Genomic DNA, 9,427 nt, shown 5'->3' on the forward strand with positions numbered 1-9,427 from the left:
GTAAACAACTTCCAAGACACAAATATAAAACAAAGTACTGTAGCAAAATAACACATGGGTTATCTCCCAAGAAGTTCTTTCTTTATAGCTATTAAGATGGGCTCAGCAGTTTTAATGATGCACTCGCAAGAAATAGTATTGGAAGCAAAAGAGAGCATCAAGAGGCAAATTCAAAACACATTTAAGTCTAACATGCTTCCTATGCATTGGAATCTTGTAAATAAACAAGTTTATGAAGAGCCAAGTAACAAGCATAGGAAGATAGAACAAGTGTAGCTTCAAAAATTTAAGCGCATAGAGAGGTGTTTTAGTAACATGAAAATTTCTACAACCATATTTTCCTCTCTCATAATAACTTTCAGTAGCATCATGAGCAAACTCAACAATATAACTATCACATAAAGCATTCTTATCATGAGTCTCATGCATAAAATTATTACTACCCACATAAGCATAATCAATTTTATTAGTTGTAGTGGGAGCAAATTCAACAAAGTAGCTATCATTATTATTCTCATTAAGTGTAGGAGGCATAGTATTATCATCATAAATATTACTCTCCATAGTAGGCGGCACCAAAAGACCACTATCATTATAATCATCATATATGGGAGGCAAAGTATCATCAAAGAAAATTTTCTCCTCAATTCTTGGGGGACTAAAAAGATCATGAAAACCAGCTTCCCCAAGCTTAGAACTTTCTATATTATTATCAACAATGGTGTTCAAAGCGTTCATACTAATATTACTACTAGCATGCAAATAAGATTCCATAGGTTTTTTAATTTTCGCATCAAACAATCCATGTTTTAAATCAGGAAATAGAATAAGAAGCTCATTCTTGTCCATTATGCCAAACTAGTGTAAACAAGAAACAAAAAGATGTAATTGCAGGATCTAAAGGAAATAGCTTCGAGTACTTACAATGGCGAAAAATCGCTTAGTAGCCGAGATCCGGAGTGTGAGTACCTTTTACCTTTCCTCCCCGGCAACGGCGCCAGAAAATAGCTTGATGTCTACGCCCCCCTCCTTTTCCTGTAGACAGTGTTGGGCCTCCAAGAGCAGAGGTTTGTAGGACAGCGAGCAAGTTTTCCCTTAAGTGGATCATCCAAGGTTTATCGAACTCGGGGAGGAAGAGGTCAAAGATATCCCTCTCATGCAACCCCGCAACCACAAAGCAAGAAGTCTCTTGTGTCCCCAACACACCTAGTAGGTGCACTAGTTCGGCGAAGAGATAGTGAAATACGGGTGGTATAAATATATATGAGCAAGTGGCAACGGCACCGGAAAAGTGCTTTGCCCAGGACAATAAACAAGCGAGTAGTAACGCAGCTAGTAGTAACGCAGTAAAACAATAAACAAGCAGCGATAGCGATATTTAGGAACAAGGCCTAGGGATTAGACTTTCACTAGTGGACACTCTCAACTTTGATCACATAACGGAATAGATAAATGCATACTCTACACTCTTGTTGGATGATGAACACATTGCGTAGGATTACACGAATCCTCAATGCCGGAGTTAACAAGCTCCACAATTCAATGTTCATATTTAAATAACCTTAGAGTGCATGAAAGATCAATAAGACTAAACCAAGTACTAACATAGTATGCACACTGTCACCTTCACACTATGTAGGAGGAATAGATCACATTAATACTATCATAGCAATAGTTAACTTCATAATCTACAAGAGATCATAATCATAGCATAAACCAAGTACTAACACGGATGCACACACTCGTCACCATTACACCGTGCGGGAGGAATAAGACTACTTTAATAACATCACTAGAGTAGCATGCAGATATATTGTGATACAAAACATATTGCAATCATAAAGAGATATAAATAAGCACTTCACTATGCCATTCATAACGAGTGAATAAGTATTACGTGAAATATAGCCTAAGAGACCCACACGGTGCACACACTCGTCACCTTTACACACGTGGGACAAGGAGTCTCCGGAGATCACATAAGTAAAACTCACTTGACTAGCATAATGACATCTAGATTACAAGCATCATCATATGAATCTCAATCATGTAAGGCAGCTCATGAGATTATTGTATTGAAGTACATAGGAGAGAGATGAACCACATAGCTACCGGTACAGCCCCGAGCCTCGATGGAGAACTACTCCCTCCTCATGGGAGACAAGCAGCGTTGATGAAGATGGCGGTGGTGTCGATGGAGGAGCCTTCCAGGGGCACTTCCCGTCCCGGCGGCGTGCCGGGACGGAGACTCCTGTCCCCCGGATCTTGGCTTCGCGATGGCGGCGGCTCTGGAAGGTTTTCTCTGGTTTCGTCGAACGTATCAGGGTTTTCGCGACGGAGGCTTTAAATAGGCGGAAGGGCAAGGTCGGTGGACTTCTGGGGGGCCCACACTATAGGGGGGCGCGGCCCCCCCTTGGCCGCGCCGGCCTAGGGTGTGGTGGCCCTGTGCCCCCTCTCTGGCGGTTCTCGTGTGTTCTGGATGCTTCCGGTGAAAATAGGAACCTGGGCATTGATTTCGTCCAATTCCGAGAATATTTCGTTACTAGGATTTCTGAAACCAAAAACAGCAGAAAACATCAACTGGCACTTCGGCATCTTGTTAATAGGTTAGATCCAGAAAATGCATAATTATGACATAAAGTGTACATAAAACATGTAGATATCATCAATAATGTGGCATGGAACATAAGAAATTATCGATACGTCGGAGACGTATCAACGAGCAGAAACTAAGCTTGGGGATGCTAATACGTCTCCGACGTATCGATAATTTCTTATGTTCCATGCCACATTATTGATGATATCTACATGTTTTATGCATACTTTATGTCATATTTATGCATTTTCCGGCACTAACCTATTAACGAGATGCCGAAGAGCCGATTCTTGTTTTCGCCGTTTATGGTTTCAGAAATCCTAGTAAGGAAATATTCTCGGAATTGGATGAAATCAACGCCCAGGGGCCTATTTTGCCACGGAGCTTCCAGAAGACCGAAGAGGAGACGAAGTGGGGCCACGAGGTGGCCAGACAGCAGGGCGGCGCGGCCCAGGCCCTGGCCGCGCCGGCCTGTCTTCTGGGCCCCTCGTGCGGCCCCCTGACCTGCCCTTCCACCTACAAATAGTCTTTGTTGCAAAACCCCCAGTACCGAGAGCCACGATACGGAAAACCTTCCAGAGACGCCGCCGCCGCCAATCCCATCTCGGGGGATTCAGGAGATCGCCTCCGGCACCCTGCCGGAGAGGGGAATCATCTCCCGGAGGACTCTTCACCGCCATGGTCGCCTCCGGAGTGATGAGTGAGTAGTTCACCCCTGGACTATGGGTCCATAGCAGTAGCTAGATGGTTGTCTTCTCCTTATGTGCTTCATTATCGGGTCTTGTGAGCTGCCTAACATGATCAAGATCATCTATCTGTAATGCTATATGTTGTGTTTGTTGGGATCCGATGGATAGAGAACACTATGTTATGTTGATTATCAATCTATTATCTATGTGTTGTTTATGATCTTGCATGCTCTCCGTTATTAGTAGAGGCTCTGGCCAAGTTTTTACTCTTAACTCCAAGAGGGAGTATTTATGCTCGATAGTGGGTTCATGCCTCCATTAAATCTGGGACAAGTGACGGAAAGTTCTAAGGTTGTGGATGTGCTTTGTTGCCACTAGGGATAAAACATTGATGCTATGTCCGAGGATGTAGTTATTGATTACATTACGCACCATACTTAATGCAATTGTCCGTTGTTTGCAACTTAATATTGGAAGGGGTTCGGATGATAACCTCGAAGGTGGACTTTTTAGGCATAGATGCATGCTGGATAGCGGTCTATGTACTTTGCCGTAATGCCCAATTAAATCTCACTATACTCATCATATCATGTATGTGCATGGTCATGCCCTCTCTATTTGTCAATTGCCCAACTGTAATTTGTTCACCCAACATGCTATTTATCTTATGGGAGAGACACATCTAGTGAACTGTGGACCCCGGTCCATTCTTTTACATCGAATACAATCTACTGCAATACTTGTTCTACTGTTTTCTGCAAACAATCATCATCCACACTATACATCTAATCCTTTGTTACAGCAAGCCGGTGAGATTGACAGCCTCGCTGTTTCGTTGGGGCAAAGTACTTTGGTTGTGTTGTGCAGGTTCCACGTTGGCGCCGGAATCCCTGGTGTTGCGCCGCACTACATCTCGCCGTCATCAACCTTCAACGTGCTTCTTGGCTCCTACTGGTTCGATAAAACTTGGTTTCTTACTGAGGGAAAACTTGCCGCTGTACGCATCACACCTTCCTCTTGGGGTTCCCAACGGACGCGTGCTGTACGCGTATCAGGCGCCGCCACGCCAGGGCCGTGCGGCCAGGCCTGGGGCCACGCCGCCCTGTCGTGTGGGGCCTTCGCGTCGCCTCCTGACCTACCCTTCCGCCTACTTAAAGCCTTCGTCGCGAATACCCCAGTACCGAGAGCCACGATACGGAAAACCTTCCAGAGACGCCGCCGCCGCCAATCCCATCTCGGGGGATTCAGGAGATCGCCTCCGGCACCCTGCCGGAGAGGGGAATCATCTCCCGGAGGACTCTTCATCGTCATGATCGCCTCCGGAGTGATGTGTGAGTAGTTCACCCCTGGACTATGGGTCCATAGCAGTAGCTAGATGGTTGTCTTCTCCTCATGTGCTATCATTGTTAGATCTTGTGAGCTGCCTATCATGATCAAGATCATCTATTTGTAATTCTACATGTTGCGTTTGTTGGGATCCGATGAATATGGAATACTATGTTATGTTGATTATCAATCTATCATCTATGTGTTGTTTATGATCTTGCATGCTCTCCGTTGCTAGTAGAGGCTCGGCCAAGTTGATACTTGTAACTCCAAGAGGGAGTATTTATGCTCGATAGTGGGTTCATGTCTCCATTAAATCTGGGGGAGTGACAGCAACCCCTAAGGTTGTGGATGTGCTGTTTCCACTAGGGATAAAACATCAATGCTATGTCTAAAGATATTTGTGTTGATTACATTACGCACCATACTTAATGCAATTGTCTGTTGTTTGCAACTTAATACTGGAAGGGGTGCGGATGCTAACCCGAAGGTGGACTTTTAGGCATAGATGCATGCTGGATAGCGGTCTATGTACTTTGTCGTAATGCCCAATTGAATTTCACACTACTCATCATAATATGTATGTGCATTGTCATGCCATCTTTATTTGTCAATTGCCCAACTGTAATTTGTTCACCCAACATGCTATTTCTTATTGGAGAGACACCACTAGTGAACTGTGGACCCCGGTCCATTCTTTTACATCGAATACAATCTACTGCAATACTTGTTCTTACTGTTCTTTGCAAACATCATCATCCACACTATACATCTAATCCTTTGTTACAACAAGTCGGTGAGATTGACAACCTCGCTATCACGTTGGGGCAAAGTACTTTGGTTGTGTTGTGCAGGTTCCACGTTGGCGCCGGAATCCCTGGTGTTGCGCCGCACTACACTCCGCCACCATCAACTTTCAACGTGCTTCTTGACTCCTACTGATTCGATAACCTTGGTTTCTTACTGAGGGAAAACTCGCTGCTATACGCATCACACCTTCCTCTTGGGGTTCTCAACGGACGAGTGCTTTACCGTCACAAGCATGCCTCAACTCATACTTTCCGGATACTTAATCCCACCTTTATAACCACCCATTTACGCAGTGGCGTTTGATGTAATCAAAGTACCTTTCCGGTATAAGTGATTTACATGATCTCATGGTCGAAAGGACTAGGTAACTATGTATCGAAAACTTATAGCAAATAACTTAATGACGTGATCTTATGCTACGCTTAATTGGGTGTGTCCATTACATCATTCATATAATGACATAACCTTGTTATTAATAACATCCAATGTTCATGATCACGAAACCATGATCATCTATTAATCAACAAGCTAGTTATACAAGAGACTTACTAGGGACTCCTTGTTGTTCACATAACACACATGTATCAATGTTTCGGTTAACACAATTATAGCATGGTATGTAAACATTATCATAAACACAAAGATATATTATAATAATTATTTTATTATTTCCTTTTGGGCATATCTCCAACACAACGCCCGTTCATCCATCTGTGCCTACAATATTTTAATCATGTTGTTTACTGCAATCATCGCTACTGCTGTTTTTATTTCATTACTGTTCCTACTTCAGTACTACCACTTCTATACAACTGTTACCACTGATAAACTTTTGCGAGCAAGTCTATTTCCAGGTGCAGGCGAATTGACAACTCATTTGTTAAAGTTTATAAATATTCTTTGGATCACCTTGTGTCGAAACAATAAATTTGGGTTTACTTCCCTCGAAGACTGTTGCGATCCCCTGTACTTGTGGGTCATCAGTCCCCAAGGTGGAGAAGCACGCCAATCGGATTGGCCTCGAGGAGGCCATCCAACGCTCGCAGCAGGAGGCCGCACAGGCGCCGCCACCGCCGACAGCTGAGCAGTTGCCCCCTCCTCCTCCATCGGCCAATGTGTGGCCGCTGCCACATATCTTCATCGACCTTGGCAAGGAGGACTAGAAATCTCTGTCGATGAGGAGCAGAAGCTCCCGGCGGCATTATCTGCATATTTTTATTTCTTTTACTTGTAAACACGCGCCTTTTGGGGCCCCTAATTAATGTAAATTTTTTATTTTGTTTGGCCCACTTTTTTGCGGGCTTTAGCTGTTGGGGCCGCTCGCTGCCGCAAATGGACTAAGGCCTATCTCGTGTCCGCAGGCCACCGCATACGGACCAGAACGAACCCATTTCTTGTCCTAAATGAAATGTCATGTTGGAGATGCCTTACATCCTAATGATGTCTCTAGGCTTCGTGAAGAAATATTATTACTTAAACCATCCACTTCTTCTTCTATTGGGGTTGCACAAAACGATGACCATATGCATGATATTGTGCCTAGTACTATTCCTCCTACTAATGCTCTACAGGAAGACAAAGTTGTAGGCGAAAACCCTGCTCAAAATGGTGCTCTCGATCCTCCACAATCTTCTGATGAAAATAGTACACAAAATGACGAAATTGGCACAAACACCGAAGTAGATTTTGGGGAACATTCCTCGACCAGAACTGAGCCAGAGAACACTGGTCATGGGGTGGATTCTCCCGTCCCCACCTCATCTTGGTGGACGAGCCACTGCCGCGCACGCCTGCATCCTCGTTTACACGCGGCGCGACCACATGCGCCTGCACCTGGCCTCGCCCCGCCTGGATCCACTCTGTTGCTGCCAGGCGTCAAAGCCCTCTCCGGCAACAACACCAACAATGATGGAGCCTCAAAATATCCTCTACATATGCGCCTGATACATCGTCTGCTCTTTCCTCTCCCTTAGCATCAGCCGAATCAGTCGTGGTTGAGTCTGGTGCACCTTCTGTTGGGCCACCGCCACCTCGGCCTGGGCCTCCTATCCGTCTTTGGAAAGGTATCAACCACCCTAAGAAATACATTGATGGTACTTCCAGATATGGTATGTTTTCTTCTATAGGAGAACCGCGTAATTTTCCCGCTGCACTCAACGATGGCGTGCTGCCATGCAAGATGAATATGATGCTCTTATGTCAAACACGACCAGGACAATGGTTCCTTCTGGTAAAAGCAAAAAACATCATTGATTGTAAGTGGGTTTATCACATCAAATGACGTGCTGATGGTACTACTGGTCGTTACAAAGCACGGTTAGTTGCGAAAGGTTTGAAGCAAAGGTATGGTATCGACTATGAAGATACTTTTAGTCTCGTTGCCAAAATAGCCACTTTGAAAAATGTTCTCTCTATTTATGTTTCTCGTGGCTGGATTCCGCGACAACCAGATGCTTACATGGTGTTATGGAAGAGGATATCTATATAAAACAACCCATGAATTTGAACATCCTGATGCTCCTCATCACATTCACAGGCTTGATAAACCTCTTTATTGACTAAAGCAGGCTCCTCAAGCATGGTATTCTCGTCTGAGTGCCAAATTGCATGAGTTTGGGTTTCTACCATCCAAAGCTAACACTTCTATGTTCCTTTATGATAAGTCTGGTGTCACTATTTTTGTCTTGATTTATGTTGATGATATTATTGTGACAAGTTCGTTAGATCATGCTATTTCAATCTTACTTAAATATCTCAATGACCACTTTGCTATAAAATATTTGGGAGAACTTCACTTCTTCCTCGATGTTAACGTTAAAAGGACACATGATGACTTGCCCCTCACACAAGAAAAATATGCTAATTATCTACGTGCCAAAGTTGGTATACTTGAGTGCAAATCTGCACTTGTCCATGTCTGAGTTGTTGCACCTTCTTGGTCCTGATGACAATTCACGATACAGAAGCATCGTTGGTGCTCTTCAGTCACTTTACTTGCTCGGACTTGCCAACGGTTGCTAAATGCATTCTTCGATATGTCAATAATACTTCCCAACTTGGTATAACATTTAGAGAATCTTCATCCACACTTTTTAGTGCTTTTTCAAATATCTATTGGGCAGGATACCTTGAGGACATACTTCCACATGCATACTTCCACATGGGGCTTCATTGTTTTTATTGGTCCAAATTTGGTCTCCTGGAGTGCCAGGAAACAAGCCATTGTGTCCCGCTCTAGCACCAAGACTGAATACAAAGCTTAGCCAATGCGCACTTAGACTGAATACAAAGTTTTAGCCAATGGTACTACTGAGTTAATTAATATGGATTAAAGCTCTTCTTTGTGAACTTGGTGTGAAGCTCCAAGAGAAGGAACAAGGTGTTTCTACACCTGGGTGCATATGCACCCTTTTTTAAATGCATTTTATACATATTAAAAATTATCAAACAAATACAAAAAATGTCTCTTGTATATCTTAACATGTTACATGCTCACAAAGTTATTTCAGGAAACACAGACATGTTTAGTGTCCTGTGTAAAGTTTGTCTTTTCTACATAGGGCATAAAAATTGTCCATTTTCTGTGAAAGTTTACGTACGCACATAGAACATGCCCCTCTACATAAAAAAATCCTACTTGTGTAACTTTTTGAAATATGTTTTGTATATACCAGGTGCATGCGCACCCGGGATCAGTTTTGAGTTTCTGCGGGATAAGCTTTATTTGTGGTGTGATAACATGGGTGCTACATACTTGTCTAACAATCCATTATTTTGTGCTTGTACCAAATGTATTGAGATTGATTATCAATTTGTTTGTGAATGTGTTGCCAACAACAGTGTCGACATCAAGTTCATTTTCACCAAGGATCAGATAGCTAATGGATTCACTAAAACTCTTCATACCAAGAATTTAGATGAGTTTAATACATAATCTAAATCTATCCCGAGATTTAGATTATCGGAAGATGTTGGAGTATGTAATATTAAGTATAATGGACCCACC

The sequence above is a fragment of the Lolium rigidum genome, chromosome 4 (assembly GCF_022539505.1).
Source record: "Lolium rigidum isolate FL_2022 chromosome 4, APGP_CSIRO_Lrig_0.1, whole genome shotgun sequence".
NCBI lineage: Eukaryota > Viridiplantae > Streptophyta > Magnoliopsida > Poales > Poaceae > Lolium > Lolium rigidum.